This window comes from Passer domesticus, chromosome 1 (assembly GCF_036417665.1).
Source record: "Passer domesticus isolate bPasDom1 chromosome 1, bPasDom1.hap1, whole genome shotgun sequence".
Taxonomy (NCBI): domain Eukaryota; kingdom Metazoa; phylum Chordata; class Aves; order Passeriformes; family Passeridae; genus Passer; species Passer domesticus.
This window is the reverse complement of record NC_087474.1, coordinates 42,974,829-43,001,926: the sequence shown is the minus strand read 5'-3', so window position 1 is coordinate 43,001,926 and position 27,098 is coordinate 42,974,829. Positions and strand designations below refer to the sequence as shown.

General features: G+C 37.0%; 1 protein-coding gene and 1 long non-coding RNA gene across 12 annotated transcripts in view; one reads left to right on the top strand and one right to left on the bottom strand.

Moving 5' to 3' along the window:
- TMEM108 (transmembrane protein 108) overlaps positions 1-27,098 on the bottom strand; it is a 217,185-nt gene that overhangs the window by 166,475 nt on the left and 23,612 nt on the right. Inside the window, exons 1-3 of one of the 9 annotated variants that reach the window (XM_064416195.1) lie at positions 11,524-11,601; positions 5,711-5,831; positions 2,733-2,820 (exon numbers count right to left, since the gene is read on the bottom strand). The exons of 1 other annotated variant lie outside the window; for it this stretch is intronic. The gene's annotated coding sequence lies outside the window, so the exon portion shown is untranslated. Of the gene's footprint in view, positions 1-2,732; positions 2,821-5,710; positions 5,832-11,523; positions 11,609-11,636; positions 11,757-27,098 lie in introns of those variants that run through there. 7 more of the 9 variants (XM_064416171.1, XM_064416268.1, XM_064416162.1 and 4 more) reach the window with 7 other exon arrangements.
- On the top strand, positions 11,157-26,418 carry LOC135298631 (uncharacterized). 3 transcript variants are annotated; one of them, XR_010360658.1, is made up of 5 exons: positions 11,157-11,603; positions 12,377-12,511; positions 12,933-13,052; positions 15,843-15,985; positions 25,141-26,418. It is a non-coding gene; the product is annotated as an uncharacterized LOC135298631 (long non-coding RNA). The 3 variants fall into 3 exon arrangements; XR_010360664.1 differs by lacking the exon at positions 12,933-13,052; XR_010360665.1 differs by lacking the exons at positions 12,377-12,511; positions 12,933-13,052.

Sequence of the window (27,098 nt, the reverse complement as noted above, 5' to 3'; positions counted from 1 at the left end):
AAGCTGAGGCAATCTGGACAGCAGGTGACCAATAAGACCTCCCCCCACAGCATACCTAAGTCTCTTCAACAAGCCACATATCTTCACATGTCCCTTAAACTCCAGGGATTTGTTGTTGCTGATTTTCTCTTCATTTCAGGTGTTTCCCCAGTTCATGTCTGTATGGTCAACAGAAATGTTCCACCAGCAACTTTAGGCTGGGGTTTGATATGTTTTTTTCAGCAAAAACCTCAGGTGATGTACATCCCATGGAAACTTATTGTGGAAATTAAATTATTCTTCTTATGCCCAGCTCTTAGAAAAAGAAAAAAATATATAGTTTTAATGGTGCAAGTGAAAGGCTAAATAAACTAAAAGCAACTGCAGGAAAAGATGAAAGAATATGAAAATTTTTAAAAAATTCTAAGATTATTTTCATATCTGTTGCAAAATGCTCTTAACTAAGTACTTAATCCTGCTGTTGGGTTTTAATATACTGGTATTAAGGATGTTGCTATTGTGTCAGCATTGTGATAAAAAAAAATCAAGTGGCCTTTCCAGACACCATCAACAAAACAACAAAAAGTTTTGGCTCGCTATTCTCTTAATGAACAACAGATAAAATACAAATTTCCTGTGTATTTAGAACCTCTCTCCTGTTCAGAAACTAAATTCATTGCTTCATTATAATTAGGACCTTTACAGATTTCTTTATGATTGCTAATTACTTTTTAATCTCCTTGGCAATAAATAGATTTTCTAAACTTAATTGATTTCAGTCACAAGGACTAACAAATTACTCAAGATTGTGCTCACCATCTGTCATGCAAACACAGGTAAAGTAAAATTTTCCTTGCTATTTCTTCCTAAATTGCATCTTTTTTCCTATGGAGTTGTTGTGTCCAGATTTATAGTATCACCAGCAATAGGATGCATTTATTTGCAAAATAACTTTTGAGAAGCAGAAATTTTATATACAGTAAGGACTTTAAGTAGGTTGCAAAGGATTATATTAAGGCAAAAGTGCCCCTGAAAAGACAGTGCAGTTCTTATTCCTAAATGTAAAAATCTCTAAAACTATGATTACATTCCAATTAGCAAGGTGTTGGATTAATTCATTATTACAGTTCTCCAAATTGAGAAGACTAAAATAAGATGAGCTATTTGTCTTTTTCTGACATTCTTCTGTGCATTCAAGGAGAGAAGGACTAGATAAAGAATAGAAAATTCATGTTTCTAACCTCAAGGTTTGGGACACTTTATACTGAAAATTAATTGTCACATAACTTACAAGTCTAGGAAACGAGACCTCAGAAACAGATGTCTGATTAAAATTGTTTGCACTGTCCCTGATCCAATTTGAAAACTATCCCTCTGCCATCATGACACTGTTACTTCTGGGTTTTTTGAAAATATAACCATATAAAGCCTAGTGGATCTCTTCTTTATAGCTGGGTGAAAGCAATTGAGCAACTGCATTACCAAAACAGTTTTATAAGTCTTTTTCAGGGGCTATTAATTTAGCCATGTAATTATTAGCATTTTGTAGAGATTTTTAGTGCATTTGGACACAAAACATGCTGCTGGATTTTGATTCAGTGGTGCATTACTTGTCTGATGGTGTGACTCCTGGAAATGCCCCAGTCAGTGCAGCTTTCCAGATGGGTTCTACAACAGCATCCATGTTCTGAAAACAGTATTTTTTATCACTTTCTCAAGAAAAAGAAAAAGAAGGTATTTTGTCTAAATACGACTTCCAATGAAAGTGTGAAAGTATTTCAGCCAAATAGAAGATATAGCCAAGTATCTGCCTTTTGTTTATTATTAAAATAAATGTAGAGCATTGACAAAACAAATAAAATATGGCTGCTTTCTGTGAAAAAATAAAAAATAAAATAGTAAAAATATGTTTTACATGGAAAACTGGTGAATTCTGTTCTAGTATATTGATTTCTTTTCATTGTTTTTATTCAGAGTGTGGTATTTTTGTTTACTTGACAGGCAGGAAAAATAAAATGATTTTCAGAGAATGCTCTCCTTTCTTTTAGTATATGCCAGGGCAAAACAAATGCTTTGTTTTCTTCCCACATTGCCATCCTCCTTGTGCCTACCATTTCTACCATTTGTTGCCTCCATCCCTGTTTGTAAAAGGTTCTCAATCATTTTCATAGGGCCAACATTTTAAAAAATCTCTGCGCATTAATTTCCTGTGGATTTAGGTGTTTGATTCTTCCAAAATTCTGGAAAGACCAGCCTATAGCTTTGCAGTACAAATCTCCAAATTCTACATTTGCCACATCAGACCTGATGATATTCTTTGGATATTTATCTCACAATGTGAATTAGCTATATTAATCAACTTTGACATTAATTGTCAGGCACATCACTACAATCGGAGAGATGAGTCTTAAAGAGTGCCATTCCCTGGTTTCCTGTTGGGGAGTGTGCTGGGCTCAGGTGATGCACTGTCAGGACATTCCTCAGGGACTCATAATAACCCTCCCACTGTCAACCAGATGCAGCCACAGACTGACAGGTCTGCAGCTGTCTGTCTGTAAGCAGGTCTTTAGTCTATTGGCAAGCTCAATCATCTCTGAACAGCCGATAAAGCAAGCACACCATCCACTTTGTCTAGGTTTTAAAGCAATTACAAGTTACTCAGTACAGGTAGCACAATTGCTGATATTTGCATGGATCATGTAGGGATTTCCCTGGAAAGGATGGGTCAGCAAACATTTTGGCTTCTTACTTACGTTCAGTAAAAACGAGGGTCCCAAATGTGGGTGAATTTGTTAATAACGTGTCACACTTCAAGGTGTTTGGCTGAGCATTGGTCACACTCTGAAATGAACAGTATCCAATGTATTGGTATACCAACAGGCCAATCCTTGGAAAGAAAATAGCTGTACTGTTGGAACCCAGGACACAGGGAACATTTCTCTGCCTATCCTGAGAAGTCCTGATCCCTAGGAAAATACTGCTTTTAACCTTTGCCCATGGAGAAAACTTCCAAGACTTTGGGATGAATTGGAATCTATGAGTGTGTGAAATAGATAGTAGTATAATTTATCACAGGGTGAAAAACTTAGAGGTTTGGGGTTTTTAGTATGGAGGTAGATAGAAGGCAAGATGGAGGATTTTGGACATTGTCTGATCGCCTTGTTCTTCATCTACTCCATTTTCTGCAGTGTTGGTGGCACAGAGTGGTTGGTTAGAAAGAACTGCAATGCAGATGTTGTGTGGACAGACAGATAATTAGTTATTGGTAGAAAGGCAGAAATAAAGTAAGTTCTAAGAGTTAATTGGCCAAAATAGCTTTAAAAGACCTTGAACCTGTCTTGTAACTTTTGGTGCCTTCTCTTTCTACACAAAATCTGAGATGTAGACAGCATGCTGAACTTTTGATAAGAAAAATAAACAACTACCTGAAGACTGAAAAACTGAAAGTCCAGCTCATCTCAATCAATCCTGGATCAGAACTTTTTAGGGTCTCCCCATGAGGGGGATCTGCAGGGAGGGATTTCCACGGTGTATTTCAGCTGTGAAATTTGTAGTAATTCACCCAGCCCTTGGAAGCAGTGTAAGGAATTAGGCTGATAGCTGCTGAGTTGTTGTAGGGCTTCTTTCATCTGAAACAACCAGCCCAAGGGGATTTGGGAATCCCTCACTAGGGCTGTCATGCCATGCTCTAAATTCACAGAATAGACAGCAAACTATGTCTGAGAGTGAATGTGCATATGTGTGCTGCAGTAAATAAATGTTGTGGTTTGCAGCTCAATTCCAACACAGCATCCATGTCCTCTTTCATCAATGTTCCCAAATAAACTGTTTTATCAGCATTAGCATCAAGCTTTTCAGCTCAAAAGCAAAGGAGTTTTCTTAAGCCATTGAAAAATTTACGTTTCTTCTAACTTTCCTGTAACTTCCTCACTGTACATGGAAAATGGAGGTTTCCAATCTCTCTGTCTGGTTCTGTTTGCTTAATCCAACTTTGTTATTAACCCTCTAGCAGCTCACGGTCCAATGCACATCAACCAAGATGATCCTAATGGTTTTACAGGCCCGTGGCCATATTCTGAGACTTTGAAGTTAATAATTTTGCTTGAATAAGGAGTTCCAAAATGTTCAGGCTCTTGGTTAAGAACTGCAGACGCAGGAACAAAAAATAAAATGTTCTCTGAATACCCCTTTCTCTCTTGAAGACAAAGTGGAAATATTTGCCTCATTTTTTTCTCTTCCTATGCAAGTATCTGCAGTTTCACAACGTTTACATCATTAAAAATTCTTCTCTAAGGCAAAAGTTATAGAGCCAACTCAAGAGGGCTCATTTTCAAGTCAATGAGTTTCTATTTGAACAGTCAAGTCATACAAGTTAAGATAGTGGAATAAGAAAGCAATAATCTAGTAATAATGAAGTGGGAAGAAGTGTGAGTACTTATTAAGCCTTGCTCCCTCAGGACTCAAAATTACGTCCGAGTTTTCAAATGTGCTGAGCTTCAACTTAAGTCATGCGCATGTAATGGAGCAGAGAAAATTGTAACAGATTTACAATATTAACAGTTTACTGAATTTTGCACTTGTGTGAGTAGTACCTCAGTGTATAATTTATTTTTCCTAAGCTGCCCTTCAAAGATAAAATTAATTAGAGAAAATGTAAAGGCAACTCTGTATTCTGTCAAAAAGAATGAGTATGTTTTAGTGCTGTTCCTTTTCCAATTTGTTTTGTCTTAGAGAAGGACCATGAATATTTTTTTCCCACAACAGTTATTGTTGGAATGATGAAAGGAAAAAATGAAGAAATTAACAGGAAACAAAAGGCATTTGTAAAACTAATATAATTTGCCTGTGGAATTTTAGCGCTCATGCAACATATGTTTGAATTCAAACAAATATTTAAATTTCTCTTTCCCTGATTTTTTTTTTTTTTTTTTTTTTTTTTTTTGGGAGGCAGTGACCACAATTCAGCTTTGATGTAACCATTTTTATCCTAGACAACTTACAGCTTTAATTATTTAGCACCTGTGTCAGACAGCTAAATCTTCAGAGTTATCCTCCTTCTATAAGAAATCTCGAAACTCATTCTTGCTTTACCCCTCCAGCCTCACCACAGACTCAAATCAAACTTCAGACAATCCATAATCAACTTCTTCCAGCCAGTGGTTTTATTTATTTGGTGCCTTTTGATTTATAATGTCATTTAGTGTGGCATCTGCCTCATCTCAGCCCTATTCAACCTTCACCAATGTCTTGCTAGGGACTCACTTATTTATCTCTTCCAGGAAAGGCTTTATATAATGGAGAGTTGTAATTCTCCATTTCTCAAAGTAAGCAGTGAAGGAACCTGTCTTTGTCAGCTGCATGCACATAGTTATAAGCACATATATATACTTTTTTTTTTAATTGTTCACTACAGGTTTTTACAACCACAAAAGTTTCTCTGTCTGCCAGGAAAAGTTTGTGTTCTTACATTATCTATATTAATATCAGCTTTGACTCCATCACTATTAAAGAAAACTAGAACTGATTCTCTTATTTCATCTTGATTTTTATTTCCTTTCTGTCCTACCCATGACAAGAAAGATCATATGGGGAACACAATACACCCAGGCAAAAGAAAATATAGTCTAAATAGACAAACTTCCTTATAAGTCTGCCTGAACAACACCAGAAATTATTAAAGAAAAATTGAAAAATTAAATATACAGTCATGGTTTACATAATGCTGACCTACCTACTTTTGTACTTCAATTGCTGCTACTGGCTTTCTCATCCTTTTGCACATTTGTAGTGGCATCACAAGACCTCTGGCAGTGGTACTGTCCAGCTGACGTCAATATAAACCCTGCAGTTGACTCCAAGGATAAAAAACTTTATTTTAATGCAAGTCAGGATTTTGCTTTTGAAACAATGTATTTTTTGCTAGCTTCAAAAGTGGTTTTACCTTCTCTTTACCTGTTGCTTTCTTCCTATCTTGTTCAGTTGAATGACTAAAAATAATTACCAGGTTATAAATAACTAATGCCCCTGAATACAAGGGGAAATGAAAAGAAAATGGAGAAATCTTTTGCATTAGTTCAAAATCTGTTCAGGATAATCTCCTCTGGAGTGTAATTGTAATTGGTCAGCTTTGTGACTGAAGGTTAGGAATGACATAAGAATTAAAAGCAAGAGAAATCCTACAAGCAACCTACATCTCACTTTGAAATGAAATCTGTTTGCCTGACACAAACATTCTTGGTTAATAACTTTATAGCAGACAAATAGTAAGGGGATATTTTTGTCCATAATGTGAAAAAAATTAAAGAGAACTGAGCAATGAAGGTCTAAGGAAATACTAAAAATAGCAGGAAACTGCGCCAGTCAGTCATGGGACCAACAAAAGTGCTAAATGTTGTACAGAAAGAGTAAGAAATAATTCCTTTATAAGATGCAAATTCCCAAATGTTTTGTAAGGTATCAGACTTTTTTTGTCTGGAAGGACATTATGCCCTTGCAAAAACCCCTGTGTGTTTGTGTAGTGGTTTTGGGACTGGCTTTGAAGCAGACAGTTTCTTCTTGCAGAATTAATTTTCCTTGCATTTTGTTTAAAATCAAATTTTACTTTCAAGAATGATTTCTAAAGCAGCAAATGATTGTGAAATATTAAAACATGAATCTTTGTGTTTAGTCAATTTTAATGAAAAATAAGTTGCTTAAGAAAACACACCTAGAGTATGGTCTGGCAATGCTTATTCATTTTCATCAAACACCCTTGATTACAAAAGAAAATAGATAAGGCACAAGTCATACTAAGTTTCCTGGTCTTATCACCACTCTTTTTAGCAAATGGGATGATTCAAGGGGATGACCTGGGAGGGATTTCCTGTTCAGCAAGCTACAGTTTCTGCTAGAAAGATTCTGCTTGTTCATACTGGAAGAGTTGCCCAAGTTCACTAAAATATAAATGAGTACACTTGTAATTTTCTGCACACTACTCTTGTTTGAATGGAAAATGCGAGGGAAGATACAATTTAAAAACAAACCTAAGTTTGTTCAAAATGTGAAGAAAAGTTTACAAATTTGATATGAATGAAGTAAATTTTGAAGGCTGTGTGTGGTACAGTAAGACAACACAGGGGAGTCTAGAAGCTCAGAGTTTCTTTGTGATGTGCTGCCTAATTGAATGTACAGTAAATGCCACTGGAAATAGCATCAATATGCTGATAAGGTGAGGCATTCTCCATGCATTTCTTTAACAGAAAAGTACAGGTCAGTTACCATTCACTTCACTAGCCAGAAGCATTCCAAGTCCGTCTATCTCATTTTAACTTTGTCAACCTCTATATCCTGGTTGTTAAGATACAATTCTGCCCCTCCATTCTGCCTTGTTTGCATTGTTTAAAATCTGTTCCTTAGAAATAATTTGCTTTATTTAAAAGTTTCTGTGATTTGCTTCTGAGAATGCTGCCTATTTGTCATATCTTTAAAGGGTCTGGAGGAAAATATTAGTAATAATATAGAGAAATGGGAATGAGTTATTCTACAAAAAGAATTGGCATTTTTAAAGGGAAATAATTTTCAGGAATTTGTATTAAGAAGGAAGATAGTGATATCAGTCATTGAGTGTGATAGTAATTCTGAATTAATTACTGCATACACAGTGCTATTATCAATTTGCTAGCTGTCCAGCATGAAAACAGTAGTAGTGGATTTCAATGCAGAGAATTATGTAATCCTAATTTTAATTTACATAAGCCTTTATAAAATTGGAGAGCAACTATAATGACCTCCAACTGCACAAAATATTTCAGAGAGAAAGAGGTTGCTATAGCTCAATTCCTAATTTTTTATCCACTTTGCTAAAAATAAAAGATGACGATTCTGACACATTTATTCCCATTGCAAGTACCCATCTGCAGGTGCTGCTCTGCTGAAGAACAGAAAAGCATGGTCCTGACTGAAGGTAATGCTGCAACGAACATCTGATTGCAGGAAAAATTCCACTAAGTCTGCAGGAGCATGGTTATAAATAGGTTGTGCTCAGCTTAAGTCAAGCATGCAGATGTTACCCCATCAGGCATAAAAAGAAGTATCAGTTCACTTTATGTTCTCCATCTTTGTTTGGATAACTCACTTCTTAATCCAATACAGACAGCAAACAATTAATACTTTTCCCATGCTGTTATTCCTGTCAGTCCCAGTAATAGAGGGCTATGCCTTGTTGTTTCTTTGGATCATTATTGAAACACATTTATTCATTGCTGTCTCAGAGTTGATGAACAGGTGTATTCTTAAACCTTCATTTAGTTTTCAGTGAACCTTTTGGATGTTTCAGTGTTTGATCCCTCACTCAGATTTATCCTGTGCTGACAGGAGTGCAGGGCCAGATTAATTACTGTATATGACTTTGCTTTGCTATCAAGTCATGAGTTGAGGAAGTTATGATGCATAAAAAACTATTGTTACAGATCTGATAAAGCAAGGTTTGTAGGATGGGCACATCCTCTTACTAGTTCAAATGATTCAGGCAGGAAAAATGGACATGTTTCCAGGCACAAGCATCTGAAGCCTAATTGTGTGTCTCAACTGTATCAGCTGGTTTAATGCCATTCTTCATAAGCTTTGTCTCTTTGTCATGCACACACTCACAAACATCACACACACAGGCTACTTATTTGTGCCTTGCACATTAATTTCAAAGGAGAGGTTATTGATAAGGCCTGATTTCCAGATTTTGTCAAGGAAAAGGAGGGGAGGAAAATATGTAAGATAAAGAGTTAAGAGAGAAGATTGAACTCCCCTGAAACTGAACAATAGATTTTATTGTTTATGAAGATTATTATAGAATAGGTATTGGTGCACACAACTGGCTGCAAATTTCTTTGTGAGATAACTGTGATTGAGGTTCAACTCTATAGACCTCTAAGCTTCATAAATTTGCATCATGCCAGATTTTGAGCTGCTCTGTGCTGATTTACATTCTATTGGGTTATTCTGTGGTTGAGATGTTTACTGCATTAATTTATTGGTATGGCGCGACAGCTGGGGAGAAATAAAGGGGAAGTGTTGGAAATGTTAAGAAACTAGTCTGGGAAAAGGAAACACCTGTAAGAAGAGGACAAAATCCAAGGTTCTTTCTGACAAAGAAAAGTGTCACATTGGAGCAACCAGCCAAGAAATTATATGTAACTATGCAAAGGCAAAATTTAATGCAGCATATCACATCTGAATGAAATCACACAAGTGTTTGGGAACACAGAATGAAAATAAGTGCTACAGATGCCTCTGCAGACATTTCCCCACAGTTTTTTGCCCCTGACTAGGATCTCAATCCCCATGATTTACCATCAACAGAGGAATCTGACTAGTAAAAAAATCAAGAAATTTGTTTATTATGTCCTTACCCTGACAGTCATCACAGAAGTTGTCACTGCTAAAGACTATTGCTTTTGATAATGATTTATCTTGGTGTAATCAAGAAATACTTGTCCAAGTAAGTGACAATACAGTGAAGTGGGGCTTTTTATGTGTCAGTCTGAGGCAGAGTGTATGCTATATCAATATTATGTCTACCATGGAGATTAAAGCAGAGGTTCTACCAAAAGAAGAAGAAAATTGGTATACAGCAGACTATGACTGACCATTAAGTTGATGTGCCACTGAACTGGTGATTCCAAAGTAGGTCTCAGGCTGATGGCATTATAGAACAGAGAGAGATACTCATGCTGCTAATGGTAAAAAAACAAAACAAAACAAAACAGAACAATGAAAAAACTCCAAACAACTTGGCTATTATAATCATAGGATCAGGCCAAATTATCAACTGGAAAAAGTACTTCAAAGAAAAGTTACTCTGGGCCCTGGGGGAACCAGTCTGTCTCAACTGTTGCTGTTCCAAAAGGAAATAGCACATCTGAGAAACTCAATGCTTTTTTAACCAAGGCTAACATTAGCAGGACTTATACCATACCACAATAATGCTGTGGACAGTGCCAAGATTAAAAGGATATGTAAAGCATAATTTATTCTATGGGACAATAGAAAATGCTATTTACTGCTCACATTTCTGGCCCCATTATTCATTAGAGTAACACATGGTGGTTTGTTTGAAGTACTGAGGGGGAAGAAAGGCTTGGACAGATTTCATCAAAATGTAAACTTCCTGCCTATGTTTCCATACATGCCAGTGTTGCTTTCAAATCACTCCTACAGGTTCTGAGCACAGCCTGAAAGGTGTTTCTTCGATTATTTCCAAAGCATACTCATACTCTGCCTTCTTCCTTTTGCCTAAGATTCTGCTACATCATTAGAACCCTATGAGGAAGCGTTGAGAGAATTGGGGATTGGGGTTGATGAGCCTGGAAAAGAGAAGGCTCCAGGGTGACCATATTGCATCATGCAGTACCTGGAGGATCCTGCAGGAGAGCTGGAGAGAGACTTTTTACACAGGCATGTAGTGATAGGAGAAAGGGTGGTGGCTTTAAACTGAAAGAAAGAAGGGTTAGATTAGATATTGAGAAGAAATTCTTTGCTGTCTTGGTGGTGAGACACTGGCAGAGGTTGCACAGAGAAGATGTGAATGTCCCATCCCTGGGAGTATTCAAGGCCAGGCTGAATGGGACAGCGAAAGTGTCCCTGCCCATGGTGCAGAGAGTTGGAACTAGATGATCTTTAAGGCCCCTTTCCCACCCAACCCTGCATCACAACACAATGTATGACTCCATGATTTTCCATTACTAATTTTAGTTGCTAACTCTATGCATTGACATTTGCAGGTTCTCCATATATCATTCCCACATGACTGCCTCCTTTCCATGTGTTTCTGATACACAAAGAAAATTAAGAATGAAACCTAATATATATGACACAACGTTTCTGTATTCTGATGTGTTTATTAAAGTGATCATACACTGTTGCTTCTATTCTGACCATGAGGAACACAAATGCTGGTTTTTTTCTGTCCATTAGCCTGTGTTTCTCAGAGCAGTCATACTGAGCTGATCCTCCTCTACTTTGGTTGGACCATGTAGATCTTACTGCAGCTAAGGAATGAAAAAATTGTTCCTAAATGTTATGTCCTCTGCCACAGAGCAACCAGCTCTAGGGAGGGATGAAGATTCATTCTCTAGCTCGCTCTCCTATGGAAAACCTGAGGCTATGACTTTTGTTTCCCCAAGTTCAGGAGGATCAGGCCAGCATTAGCCTGAAGCCAGAGGACTGTCAACAGTTACTGCACCAAATCAGCACCTACACAGTCCTTCATCACCACGGCCATGGGCGTGACTGTAATCCACATGATGAAACAAAACTAATCCTTTTGGCCTTTGCAAATGACTGAAATTCTCAATTGCTTTCATGAAATTGATTTCATGTGGGTGAGGGTCCATAGTGACGCAGAGTCCCCAGGCAGGTGCAAAGGAGAGCCCCTTTATTGCAAAAGCCAGGCCTTTTGAAACAGTCAGGGCTTTATCAGTTATATAGTTTTAAATCATAACAAATGTAATCCAACCAACCACCCTACACTATGACGTAAACAGCTAATGGTTATTTAACTTGGTTTTCTACCTCTAATCCAGCTGAGTCATTTTCCCATAGTCCTCTTCTACTTAGCTGAAGTAGCAGGCCTGAGCCAGGATTTTACAAAGGTAACAAGGCCCTTAATTTTATAAAGTATTTACCTATATGCAACACTTTTGGTGTCATGGAGGTCAGTGATTTGTGTCAAATTTGTGCAGCCATACGGTCATGAAGCTGGTGGCTTTGTGCCTTGATGAACTTGAAATGCTGGATGCTACAAGGCCTAAAAAGTTCAGGAATCTCTTTCCCAGAATCAGACCAACTTGGATAAGTCTGTTCTGGAGACTTAAGTGGCCAAAAAATTTTAAGTGGTTATTTGGGTTATATTCCCACTCCTTGTTCTAAGTCTCCGTCTCCTTGGTATTTCCTATCAAATAGGAGGCCTCATATTTATGTAAGACATTACACATGCATGCTACTATGTGTGTATACCTTTTTGATGTGCTTTGAGGTGAAAAGCAGCATTTCAATGTGAGATTACTATCTTTTCTTCAATAAGAAATCAAGGGGAAAAGGGATCAAAAGGTACTGATTTCATATAAAACCACAATGAAAGGTTTCTGCCTTCATGTTTTGTATACCAAGTTATTTATAACCTGTAATTATCCTTGCCCTTTCCATGACATAAATAGGTTGCACATGGTAGATTATTAGAGTGATTATTTTGTATTGGTCAAGCCTTAAGGTCTTAATTAATTCCTAGTACAAGTGAAATGATTAAACTCAGTCAGATTTATCCTCAAATGGAGCAAAACCAGACTATTTTCTCAGCACCTGGCCTACTGCTTTATTTTGCAGTTCTGTTATCATCTATCTCTTCACTGCTTTATCCAATATACAGCATTTCCACTGGCTTTGCATGAGAATAACAGAGATGTGTCATCCCTTGGAGTAGCTTTGCCAGGACCAGCTAAGAGAAACCAGCACAGCCTTTTGATACTACACGTCACTTTTTTTTCCAGAAAAGGTTGCCTAGGTAAAGGTGAAAAAGAGAAGTGACTTGATGTTCTGATCCATCTTTTAGCAACCACCAGATTTTAAGGAGTAAACTGAGAGACACCATCAGTGACAAAATGCACTGAAGTGAGACTACATGATTTCCCATGCTTTAAATTCAATATCTCGGTAGCAACAAGTTTATCCCTTCATTAAATATCAAGGTCAGTTTGCATAGCAGATTTATTGAAAATGATGATGGGAATCACAGCATGAAAAAATGGAATGCAGCTGGCAGGCACTGACTAGTTTCTGGGAATCTAACAACAGGGTAGACAATGTCTACCTTTTTGAATTGAAAGCTGAAAGAGATAAAGGGAGCTTTACTTAAATCAAAATATCAGATCTGAACTCCGAATCTAAATTTGACATGCATATCCATACTTGCGTTTTATTTACAGAGTTTGCTGTTCCAGAATTCGTGATTTCAGTGCTGTCATATGTCTTTGGCTCACAAGGAGAGTTAAATGTGAAACCAGATTCAGATTTTTTGACTCAGCCCAAACCCCAGTGCATGGCTGGTAAAACTTCATTCATTTTACCTGTTTTAACTATCTATACAGACTAAGTCCCACATGCATTATAAGTAAAATAATAAAGATGAACAATCAAATAGAATTTCAGAATTTTATTACACAGAAATACTTAAAAAAATGTTTCATCTGCAGACTAGCAGTGAAAAAATTAGATTGATTTTTACATCTTTCTCAGTATGTGACAAGTGTTTCATGTACTGCCTATAGGTTGCCAGTTTTCCCTTAGTCTACATGGTGAGTAAAATCTGATTACATTAAAGCTCAAAAATATATCATAAGACAGAAATAATAGTTGTAAACCAGAACAGAAATCCTTCTGATGAAATGATGCTAAATTACACATCTCTCTTCTCATGGCCATGCAGACACCAGTGAAAAATCCAATGACCTCCACTACTGTACCCACTAAAAATTATGAGACCTGAACAGTCAGCCGTTAATTTTGAGCAATGCCAAGTGCTGCTTTTAGAAGACTATTATGTATCATGTTTTTAAATTTCTTGTTGTATCATTGTGCAGACATGACTGGCATTCTACAGAAGATACAAATTTATTCTGGATTTCCCTTAAGAATTATTTTCAGTTATGGAGAAAGGAGCAGAGTCTGTGCTGAGCAATTGTAACCCAATAATAAAATGGATTGAAAATGTGACTAACTGCCTTGAGTTTATATTCTGTTTGAAGGAGAATGATAGAAAAAGATAAAAAGTCTTAGTGTATTGCCCTCACAGAAGAAAGAATATGTGTTTGGCAATGAGACAAGAAGCAGAAGGAACAGTGGAAGAATTCGTTACCTTGGGGTGCTGAAGTCATGAGTATCATCCCATACTGAACCACTTGAACATCTATACCATGCTGCATATTCCATATGCCACATAATTTACAGAAAATATTTCTATATGTTCAATGAATTGTTTAGAAACCTTTTTTTGGGAGTAAAGCATTTCTAGCTAGATGGAGCAATAACTATGAGGATAAGGCTCAGGTCTTATTCTCCAACAAACTGCTGGAAGCTAGTGTTTTACACATTCTTAAAAGTGCTGTATAATTAAAACCTACTGCCCTTAAAAAGGAGCTGTAATTTAGGACCTTTGATGAATGCTTTTGTACAATTTGTTGGAAAATGAGAATGCATTAAAAATTCCGAGATTTCAGTCATTGGCTGCTCTTTTTATAAAGAATTGCCAATATTTTCTCGGGAATAATGAGAGACATGCTGAACAGAGATTATTTAAATCAAGGCAACCAAGAATTCCTTACACACGAGAGGCACAGGTCCACTGTCCTCCCATATTCTAGACAGTAGAGACAGCTAACCATCCATTACAAGGGTTAATTTCTCTGCTGCCAAGAGAGGTGGAGTTCTTACACAAAGCACAGGAACTGAATCCAAAGAGTCTGAGAGACTTCCATCCTGGAAAAGCCAATAATTTTAGTGTAAGGCATTCATCAGATACAATGGCACTTGTTTGAGCCCTTGCTCCATATTCAACATACTGATTTGACCAGATCTATTTTTAACCCAAATTAATGTCTTGGTTAGTGGCTATTAGCTGCTCTGGGAATCTTTCTTTTCCTCATATGGCCCTTTTTCAGCAGTCTGTATCCTGAATCCAAAAAGCTTCTAATATTTTCTATCAAATTTGGTACATTTCTATTTCACTGTTTCTTTCTCAAAAAGTCAGAATTTTAGGTCATACTTGTGCCATCTTTTTCTTAACAACCAGTTTGAAATAGTAGCAGAAATGTGAAGGAGATGCATTAGGGAGGAATAAATAGTACATTTGGCACCCTATGTCCAGCAGCAAATGTATTTCTCACCTAGCCCTCAGATTTGCTGGGCATATTGGACAGGTAATCTTTGCAAACATTCAGAGGTACTGGTGTACCATTAATGAACACCACCCTCGTTTTAAGAGGCTGCTTACATCTCTCTAATAGGTTCCAGAGGGTTCCTGTTTGTCAGAAACATAAATTTTTAAAAATGTGAATGGCAGTATAACAGAAGTTAGAAAGGGAAGAGATCTATGAGGTTCCACAACACATTCTCCTACTGGGAATTCATCTCTTTATTCTGATTTATCGGAAATGTTCAGGTGTGTGCTAATTTTAGAATGTTTAAGAATATTTGAAGAAATGTATTTGCTTTTACAACAGTGAGATATATTGGAGTGTTTTTCCTTAGAGAGAGAGGAGTCTAAAACATCAGCAATCTGTTCCCATGTTTGGAAATCACTTGCCTACCACCTGGGAACATCACAAACTGACATATGGTACTGTCATTGTCTGCCTCCTGGAAACTAGCAGAGACTATCTACATGAGAGGAAAGTTTAGCCTAGTTAACACCAAAGAACACTAAAAACAAGAGAACCGTGAGGAACAAGTGAAAATTGTGCTTTCAAATAATTCTTAAAATATTGAAGAAATAATTAGAGACCAGAAGAGACTGAGCTTGCCACACTATTTTTAAATGCAGGGACATAAATAAGAAACAAAAGAGAAGAACAATTTAACAAATGAAAATAATTCACCAGCGGAACTAATGGCCAGAGTAGAACAAATGTATTAGGAGATTCAAAAGATTGCTAGGCAAATTCATGCAAGAACAACCCTTAAATGGGAATCAAATAGTATTATAGATTGCAATTATGGATGCAAACTCCAATCTAAGAGAGGCCTCTAAGAGATGTCTGTTTAAAATAGACAGAAGTTAGGAGGACATACTGATAGATATGTCACTGTATGTTTGTAATTTTTCAATCTTCTCTCTAAAGCATCTGCTGTTGGACATTGCCAAAGATGCCAGGGAAGGTCACCTTCTGGTCTGACCTGTTGTAGCTCTTCTGTGCAAGAAATGTTATTTACAAAATCACCGGTCATCACGTAAGCTGCAAGTCTAAAAGAAATAGCAAGCCAGGTACCTTTATTATCAATTTAGCCATGGACTTCTATTTATGTGCCTGAATACAGTTGTACGTGTCAGATTTTAGGCTTTTTCTTTCAAAACTTTTATCTACACAACTTTATAAGCATGAAACTCAAGCTAGTTGAGTAAAAAATGGATGCATGGCATCTTATTTGTGATAGTTGTGACATAATTTTATGTGCCCGAATTTATTTCAAGACCTTTTAACATCCTGCAGCCTGCCTTTTATGTTTATCTGCCAACATCTGTTCTGGTTACACTAAAAGGACATTTCCAATCTGCAGCAAAATATATTTGGTAAACAGTAGATATAAACAAGGGTTCAGCTAATATTTTCTGTGTCATCATCTGCAAATCTATGATAGTCACATAAAACCTGGTTTTTGTTATTAAATTGATGGAAATATTTAAGTAAAGTAGCTTGCATACATCTGGAGAAGGAATGACACTGACAACATAGGTCTGATGCCCAAATGCTGACCAAAGGTTGGTAACCTTACAGCCAGTCTAAAATTATACAGGTGAACAGATGAACTAAGAATTTACTAACATTTCAAATGCAAATCTTTTATTGATCCTGGAAGACTGGATAGAAGATGAATGTGGCAATTGCATTTCTGGAACTTCAGAGATTTTATTGGTGAAGAGTCCCAAGCCATGGGGCAAAAAAATCCCACTGGAATGGAGTCAAACAAACGTTCCTGCTGAGCAAGCAACTGAGCCTTACCTTTCCTTCTGTATGGCACTCCTAGTTGTCTTTAGAGGGCAGAACACTGTAACGGATGCAGAAAAAGCTTAGTCCTAAGAAATCTGCATTATTTACTTTTAATCTGTCCTTTCACCCTCATGTCTTTGAAGGACTAATGAAATCACCATTATTTATATGAGAAATTAAATGCAGTTTGCCTAAAAAACCCTCTTACCAGGTATTTTTTCATTGCTGCTTCAGAGCAGCAGTCAGATGACACCAGCAAAGACAACTCCCTCCTTGATGCACCTCCACTAGACTTCAGTGCTAGATAGCAGCAGAATAGATCTCAGCCATGTAAACCCCTAGTTTGACTGTTTCCCACAACAACTCCAACTGGGATGGCAGTTCCATATACTCCAGCCTCATGTGGACATAGGAGCTGACTTCTGAAAACACACAGCGGCTTAACCTGGCCCTGTGCTATGTCTAAGCTGATGCACATGTGCAATGAGGCTGTTCAAGCCCATAACAATGGTCTTTGCAGCTCAGGTGTGCCCTGCTCTCTTTGGTGCTCCTCACAGAGATGTCTCCATTTTGAACAGTGATGATAAACCATCACTGCTGCTGGTGTGTTCTAATTGGAAGCCTCTCCTGGAGAAAAAGCATGGGAAAGCAGGATTAGGGGGACAAGTCCTTAATTGTTTTTGATCCAAATAGCTCTGGTAATGTCAGTGGATCCATGTCCATTTCCATTACCAGAAGATAAGCCCTATTGCGTGCATGAGGAAGCTGTAAACTTCTTTTCTCAAAAGGACATAGTGCTGCACATAAGGAATTTGTAGTTGCTGTACAAAGACCCAGTTTTCTCCTGCTTGATCTCACTATCCTTCAGTACAGACACAGCCTTACCCTGCTCTTTCATGACCACACAGCTTTGAGTTGCACTGGGATTTAAATGGAATGCTCATAGATAACATTTCCAGCCACTGTGGGGGAAGAGATAGAAGTCAATCAGCTAATGAATTCTTCCATAATGCAAGGAGTGCATAGGGAAAAGCACTCAATGGAGTATAAAAATATCTGCCTGATAGTAATATACTCTAACAGGCAACATCTTGCAAAGAAGAACTAAATGACTCCAGGCTACACTCTTGAGTGTATCTTCCTTGAGGAAAGTTAGAAGGGAAAATACTGAGTTAAAAAGCTAACGGATCAAGAGTAAATATGGTAGGACAGAAAACAGCAAGGGGGTGGGAGGGATGGCAGTAGGAAGGGGGTGGTGGAGGGAGAAGAAAAACAACATTACTTACAAAAATTGAAGGCATAGCTAGGAGTTTGCTATATCCCTGACATTAAGAAAATTGCACTTTCTGTTTGAATTTACATCAGCATCCCCAGAAAGCACTTTGAGATATGCAAGAAATGCTGTGATATGGAAGAAATTCTTTTGCTCTACACTTGTGTATCCAGCCCTTTTGCTTGTTTTTTTAAGCTTGATTTTCGGTGTAGACAATGAATCATAGCATGCAAGTGAGAAGCCTTCAGGGCAGAAGTTAAATGGAAATACTAGCTTATTTTTCTAGGGTCAATGGCCTCCAACACATTCCAAAAGTTACCTTTCTGGATTGTAAATACAGACTGTTTCATACCAAGTGGTTGCAGAGTGACAGCAACAAAGAAAACAACCTGGAACAGAATTAAAAGAAGTTGTCATTATTTCTTTGCAAAAGGATTTATTTTTCCACCATCACTCAAGAAACAAGACTTTAAAGGGAACACTGGGTGTAGGAGGGAAAAACAACCACCATGAAGGAATGGGGAAAGAATGTCTCTTCCTGTTAAATAAGAACTCCTTAAAACTTGCCAATGGCAAACAACAACTTTATTGTACTATTTTGTTTTCTCCTTTATATCAAAGCACCAGATTTGCAATGACAGATTAACAAGCAGCAAAATTTTATTGTAGCCTGATGTTCAGGTGTGGTCAATGGAAAAGCAGGTGCTGCCATTGCCCACAATGAACAACAAATCCATCAACTATTTTTTACTTTACTGGATTCATAGTAGTGGGAATATTGACATCAGCAGGTCTTGCACCAAGGAAATGTAATTTCAATTACCTTTTTCCTTTACATTGGTGTAATTGAAAGGAGGCTTAGGTCCCATACTTTCCTTATTCCATCTTGATAGTATACCCAAGCTTTACTTTGGTCTCTTGCAAAACAACAGAGAGTAAATGCATTAAGACGTAGGACAAAAAGAAGGAAGCAGTCAAATAGGATGCAGCAAATAAAAGCTGCACTTTTATGTCTTTAGAATCGGATGTGTTAAATTGGGAGAGCAGTAAGATTTATTTCTCTGTGTCATATCACCCAAAACCTGCATATATCTCTCCAAATTTGCAATATAATGCTAAAAAATATTATTTACTTTCCACCCCTCCTCATAAATAATGGACATGGTCTAATTTCCGGTTCAGATTGCTGATGTTAAGATTAACAGTTTACTCACTTTGGTATGTGGATGGGAGAAAGCCAAAGGACTGTTCATAAATAGAGATTATAGTCTTTCCCCTCTTCTTGCTGCTGTTGCTACAGCTTTGGATGCAGCCCTGAGAATGCCATTTTTTTGTCAAAATGTCTTTACTTGTACAGAAGATCAAAGTTTTACCTCAACTGTTATGGAGGAGGCTGTGAAGGGGGAATATTGACACATCTGCACATATGCTCCAGAAATCCACCATACACAAGTTGCTCTGTGCAATTAATGCTTTTTTCTGATTTCAAAAAATGCAAATAGTTTAAATCTTTTGCACAAAATGAACGGGTAGTCAGGTCAGAGCATGCTCACTTAACCTTATCTAGCAAGCAATCTATTGCCAGAGGAATTATTATTTATCTTAGGAAAGAGCTGCTCAAGCTCTCCCATCTTCATGACACCAGAAAAGCACAGCCTTAGAAACTTCAATACCAGCCTGTGACACAAGTATAAGTTTCCATTTAATTCTGCTAATTTATAAAGGGAGAAAAGGAGAATAGAGTCAAAGTGCTGGAGGCTTATCAAGTATCCAATTACAAAAACAGAAAAAATCAGTCTTGATAAAAGGAATATGTTCAATTTCATGAAATGTACAGCATTTTGAACAGAAAACTAGAGAAACAATGAAGAACAGAATGACATTTCCTTTGTTGACATGACTGAAGGAAAGATCATCATGTTTGACTATATTTGACAATAACCTGATTGACAGTCAATATCAAATATTCAAAAAAACTGAAAAAAAAAGTGTACTCTTTTCCCTTTTTTTAAAAAAGACACCTCTCCCTGACAGGGCCTTGTTCTTGGCTGCTCTTTAGCACTGCTGGGTGTTATAACCATGAAACAACAGCACTGCAAAGTGAAAGAACCATTAAAATAATGAGACATTAATGAGTGGGCACTGATCTGGACCTCCCAGACAGCTATGTGTCACTTGCTTAATGAGATTCAGGGTATAAAACAGAGCCAGAAGCTTATGTTCTTACTGAAGGAGTTGCTCACATGAAAAAAAAAAAACAACTCAAAGGAAGAATCATAAATGCTGCACAATTACACAAGCATGCTCCAGGTGAATAGCATCTATCTGCAATAAGCCAAAGATAAAATGAGGAAAAGGATATACATCTAATACCATGTATAATTTGCATTTATTTACTGGACCTGTTGCTTAAACCATTCCTTGTGGACTTTGAAAATGTAGCAAAAGGCCGAGGTGATGGCAATAGTTTTCATCATGTGTATCTAACTGTATCCTGTCCTTTACAAGCATTTTTTGACATCTGAGTTAAGTTTATAACTACAAATATTTTGATTTGCTGATATTTTGTCTGTAGCTATATATTTTTATGACAAATCTGCCCAGTGGTATTTGGATTTGCATCCTGTATCCCTTTCTCCAATCTAAAATCCCATTATAATGTTGTTATGACTTTATGACCATAGAGAGGCCAGAAAGTTGTGCTTCAAAAGCTATTGAGTCAGGAAACCTTGGTGTCATTGCAGTTAATAGTAAATCACAGCTGGAATGGGAGCTGTCCTCATTTCAAGTTAAGCAGGTTCTCTAATTCTCTCATAACAATGTTTTTTCCATGATAGCTCCCAGCCATGTAGTCTGGCCATAATTGCTGTGCCTAAGATGTCCAATAAGCAGGGGAGGGAGTACATAATGAAGGTGGATTGCTGTTCCTTGGTCCAAATTACTGCCTTTTTATGTCCTCTGAGGGTGCTACATTTAGAATAACAGAGTGGATGGACCCAGAATATCTCTTCTTAAACAACCTTTTTCCTGTGTGAAAACTGGTATTGCCTCTGATTACTCTTCTCTAGGCTATTTTTCACATCCTCCTTGTGCAGACTTCAAGGAGATTTTTCTGCTGTGTGTATATTTTTGGCAGGGAGGGAAGCCGTTGCTTCCATTACTTATGTGGTATTATCGCAAATATACATTTTAATATGGAAATTCTCTGTACCATGATTCTCTATGCCACTTAGTGCAAAGAACAATGTTAATTTGCTTGTTTTACAGAGGAAAGAAGTTGAATCCTACAGAAAATGCATTTATTAAAGCTAGAAAATAATATTTTAAAATCCTAGAGTGGATGTTGCTCACGTAATATCCCAGAACTGCAATACAATATTTTTTCAAAATGCAACCTTACTAGGTTTAAATATTTTATATTTAAGTTCTGTAATTGTAATGAGATGAATATTTTATCCATTACCATATGATCACCCTAGGCTGTTTAATTTTAGACCATGAACCATACTTTAATACATTAAAATGTAAGATATCATACAAAATTACTTGGGTTTTTAAATACATTGATATATGGGGTGTGAACCTTACAAGACACTTTCACTGTACCTCCATTTACTGTGAAATCTCTGTTCTCTTCAAGCTTATCACATTGTAAAAGTGTATCAGAATTACATTACCACCGAGAAACCTGCAGAACAAAAAAAGATTTAATTGCTCAGAAAGTATCTGCCTGTGTGCAAATCCTTCCTATTCCTACTGCATTTCTCCCAAAGCTGCTAGAATCCATGCCTCACTTTGGCAACCTCCATTCCCCAAGGCAGGAAAGATAACGCCATTGAGCTGGTGCTCTTGCACCCAGATATTAGAGGCTCCAGAACACCTCCCACTGCTTTGTTTTCTTCCACTTACTGGCTTTTTCACTTCCCCCACTGTTACTTCTCTTTCTTCATTACAGAGGGTGCCTAAGGATTTGAGTCTCTTTGCTTATGTGGGCTACAACTCAAAATGTTTCCCTCCCTAGGCACGGCACACAAGGGTGAGCTCGAGCAATCTTTGCTTTGCCAGATTTTAGGATGCTAGGGAAGGAGACAATGTGTATGCTGTGTTTCTGATTGGAATAATTGTTCCACACCTCTGCAGCCAATTGCAATTGACTGAGAAGACTCAACACTTTCTTAAGACCTCAACTAGAGTACCTCTGCAGAGCACTGGGCTCTGGATTAGTGCTCAGGGTCATCTCTGTGTAGAGCCAGAGTCTGCAGAGATGGAATCACTCTCCAATATTACAGTTACTTGTATAATCTTCTTGTTAGAACAGTCCAGCCTCCCTCACCTCTGCACCTCCAGGTGACACAGATGACAAAGAACACTGCAACAACTTTATAGACTTAGAGATGCCCTTCTGTGTCTGTCTTGAATATTGCAGACCTTTTCCAACTCTGTCCAGCACATCCACGTCTGTGACCATTACAGGGAAAGAAAACAATGGGAATATATATACAAATTATTGTATGTGTATTCCCATTGTTGAGGAATCTGTAATGCAGACAGCCAGAGGACAAAGTGCTCTCACCAGCACCGGCCCTTGTGTGCTTCACTGTATTAAACTGTTTCATTGGATTATGGCATAAAACCAACAGGAAATTCCAGCCTGGATGGTAATACAAGAAAATATAAAATGCTAATCAGCACAATTTAATTAACTTCCCTTCTCAGAGTCCTGAGAAAATACTTTTCTGGTCTCTTTTTGGAGCAGCTCTCTACAACACAAATTATTCAAAAAGCCTAGAAATGTTAGCATGCAAAGTAATTCCCCTCTAAGAGCTCTTCTGCAAGCTTCTGGTCAGATGATCTCTCTTGGGAAAATATTCTTTGTGGGATCTCCTAATGGATTCTCAGAGCTGCAAAGTGCTATGTAGCACCTTTGTTGCTGCCAGCCCACAGTTCCTAGGAGGGCATTAATCTGATCTTTTACATTTGGGGTCACTTACTGGACAAGTGCAGCCCTCAGTCATGCCTGGGCATTCCCTACAGAGCACACCAGGGTATGAAAATTTGTGCAGGTAGGTTATGCACAACTTTGGGTCATCTCCAAAGCTAATTCATGTCCTATAACAAATAAAAAGTGAGTACCAGCTGTCCCAAGAATGTTATTTAGTCAGCTCTGAAAGCCTCCCAGAATACTGCAAGTATATAAAGATTTTAGGATAATATCCCTTAATTTCTGAAATACATCTTTCTGAAGTACACAGAGGTTATTTACCCTGCTTTTTAAAAATCATTTCACTTAAAGGACTCCTTATACATTTGGTGACACTGAGGAGCAGATGTTTTCAGAGGTAGAATGCATCCATATGCATGAAGTCTTCTCTCCACAGAGGTGTCCAACACTCCTGTGTACCTCAGAGCTGAAGCACACAAGAATGTTGCTTTTTCTTTCATTTGTGTGAATCAGAAGCAGCTAGTACTAACCAGAGAGAAAGACATCATGTTCAGCCTTTGAAGTGTTCCTCCTTGCAATTAATTCACCCCTTTTGTGTTGTGGTTTGATTGTTGGTTTCGTTTTATTTTGTTTTGTAAATCATAATCTCTTGGATCAAAATAGGAAAATAGTGACTTATAGTATCCCCCCTCCTTTGAAGCTCTTTTTAGAATACAACTTCTGGTGGGAAACAGAATTCAAAATCTGACTGTGTTCTGCTGTCATATACTTAAAAAACATCTTTTAAAATGCAATGACAATTTAAATAAAATGAAGCTCTAAAAATTACTAATATCTTGCCTTGCCAATGCACTTTGAGGAAAAATCTCCTTGCAGAAAACCCGAGAGAAAAAAAGGAAAGCCAGACAATTACTTGGTTGAATTTACAGACTTATTTCAGCATATACAGTGACTCAGCTGTTAGCTAGACTCCATATTTTCATCTGTTGTTATTTTGAATGACTTCTTCTCCATTCTTAGCTCATTTTCCTAGAATGTCTCCTTTGTCTTTCCAGAGAACATTTAATTGTATGTTCCCCCGTGTTACATCTGTGTTATAAAATACAGGGTATTAGATACAACTATTCCCAAAAGATAAAAGTTTAATTTTTCTTATAAGTACACTGATTTAAAAAGAGAGAGTAGGAATCACTTGTTCTTCATGACAACAAATATTATGTCTTACAAATTCAACTCTGTTGTAAACAAATATCAAAAGATACACAACTGATGTCCTGTGGTTGTGCTGCAGTTCCTACAGAGAATTTTGAGAATTATACTTCCAAAATAACCACTAAACTTATTCAATATCCATCCTTAGAAATATAAAAAATCCATCCCTGCAAAATATTTAATAAATACTAATATAAGGAGAGTCTCAGAATAAGAAAGCAATATATAAATAAGAGCCTTTAGATGTCTGTGGAAATGGAATGATAAATGGGGAAGAGTACTATTGTATATTCTTTTAGTCTATCCTTACCCCAGAGTTATTTCATAAGTTTAGTAGCAGTAGTATGTACATTGTCACTAGAATTTTCTTCTCTGGAAAAAAATGGGTTGGTATCAAACTTCCAATCTGGAAGTCTTTTGTAATCTACTAAATGTACAATATGGATAAATACCACATAATTGCAAGTTTATATCATTTTCAGGAAATCCACAGAGATCATCCCTCAAAGTTATGTCCCAAAACTCACTTAATGATTTCCTCTCAGGTTCTGGGAAAAAACAAAGTTATTTTAGCACCATGTTTTATATCAAAATTAATGAATCTCTTTGCAACAAATAGCACACTTTACTGGGTTTGTGTTTGCTTAAATGTTATTAACTATTGTCACCAATATACACTTGTAAAAAAAACCAATAATCTGAAATAGAATTTGACAGTACATAATTGCAGGTAACAATATAACTATTTTAAAGAAAATGTCCCTTGCCCCTCCTTAAGAAATGGATAATATAAAATTTAGAGTCCAGTTGCACCAGTTAAATTGTTGACTTTATAATCTTTGTTCACAATGGAAAATTACATTCCCTTGAAAAAAGAATAATTATCATTTCTGAGCATTTCCCCTAGCTCCTAAGTCTTATATCAAGCCCTAGCAAAGGATGGAATTGCCATAGCAACTGCCAATCTGCTTTCTTTTTATTGCTGTTTTTGTTTTCTCACTCAGAAACCCACATAATAAACCTGTTTCATCAAATGACCAGCCATGGGAGACTGAAGTCAATGCTTTCAGAGAAGACAATGCTTTTCTAGCAGAGCAGATGTTGAAAGATGAGAAAACAGCAAATGTAGATGGCAATTACAATCCAACTGCATTTGGAAACTTTCAACAGAGTGAATCTTTGGCCAGAAAGATTGAAGATTTGGTCACTGAAGTATCCAACAACACACTTGTGCTGCAGAAACATTTCTGGGTACTGCTTTATAACCTACACTCTGCATAAGGATTTCCATCAGACAACTGGCCTCTGGTATATCCTGACATTGGGACTCAACAAAATCAAACAGTATCTTAATTTCCAGCTCGAACCATTCTGTGATTCTATGATTAAAAAGCAGGTTCCTGGCACAGAAGAAGAACCTTTTACTTAGGCAAGTTATGCCCACAGAACACAGTAAGTCCTCATCCTCAAACACAATTGAATGGCAAAACCATGTGAAATTTCTAAAAGAAATTAATAATGTAGAGAACAACCAACTGTTAAAAGCAGGTTTTTAGGACTCCTGATGTACTCTCTTCCATATTAAATAATAACTCTGAGAAGGCTATTAAATGATTGAGCTGTAAGGTACATAAATCTTACTCTGCCTTGCCACTAACAGTACTTTTGATGAAAATATATTCTTAAATTGTACGTGTGTTGATCAAAGAAACTGTAAATTCTGAAGGTTCTGACATTTCCCTAGTGAAAAGTTATATTCTTGCTTTGCATCCAAGAAAAAGATTTGTTGGTCATTTATTCAAAGTCTGTCATTCAACACTCAGAAATGAATGAAACAATTAAACACTAAGATTATTAATGTCTTCACCTGTCTAAAATTCTGTGCAATTTTTCCATGTAGGATACATTGCAAACTTATTTGGTTTATTTTCAACTCCCCCTACAATCTCACTCTCTCCTTTTATTTATATCATGTCCAAGAACATGGGAGTTATAAGTTTGTTCTTGAAAACAGGAAAAATGTGGGACTGCACAGAAATATTTCAAAAATATCAGCTGCATATAACATGCTATGATTTAATTGGCCATACCAATCATTCCTGAGAGGCAGCACAGTGTCAGTTTCACTGACAACACATAAAAAATTTCTGTGACCTATTTCTGATGTTTTGGGCTCATGATAGTAGAATAAGGAGTTAAAAGTGAAATGCTCAGTGGCATATTCATTCTTTACCTGCAACCAAACTCATCCAGCACTGCCTTCACAAAGATTGGGTTTGTATCCTTCTGTTCTTAAAAACCACCAGAATGGTGATACAACATCCAATTAAATACAAAAAAAAATTGCTTTAATGACTGTGGAATCCAGTTAAAAAATAGAATAGACTTACAACCAAGATTTACAAGTAAAGCAGCAGGAAAAAGCTTCAGAATATGCCTAACCCACCAAATATCAGTGACTCATTCAATAATATCAGGAGGAGAGATGGCTCCTACAGATACTGAAACGCTTTACAAAATAGAAATGGTGTGATAATTGTGCTTTTAATTTCTAATTTTCATTTTTGTGTAGATGCTGGAATTTCCAAAGATGAGCTTATGTAGTCGGGAGAGCACTATCTAATAGGGTTTTTTTAAAATGTTGAACACATATCATAAGATGAAAAATTAAACAAGACCTTTTGGCTCCATAAGGGCCTTTAGCTTCATACTTCATCCTTTTGGTCTAAAGCACATCAAACTTTAGTTTCTTCTCTTTCAAAAACAGCCCCAAACAACCTTTCCCATCACCTCTCCTTTCTGTGGGAAAAAGGAAAAGCAGTCTCTCAATTCACCTTTTTTCAGAAAACAGGTAAAAATATATCTAGGAAACAAAACAGTGACCTGACTGCATCCCCAGTAGCACTGGTGATTATCAGGTGGATTATTTTGCATTCAGGATGCTTCAATCTTTTGTTTGACT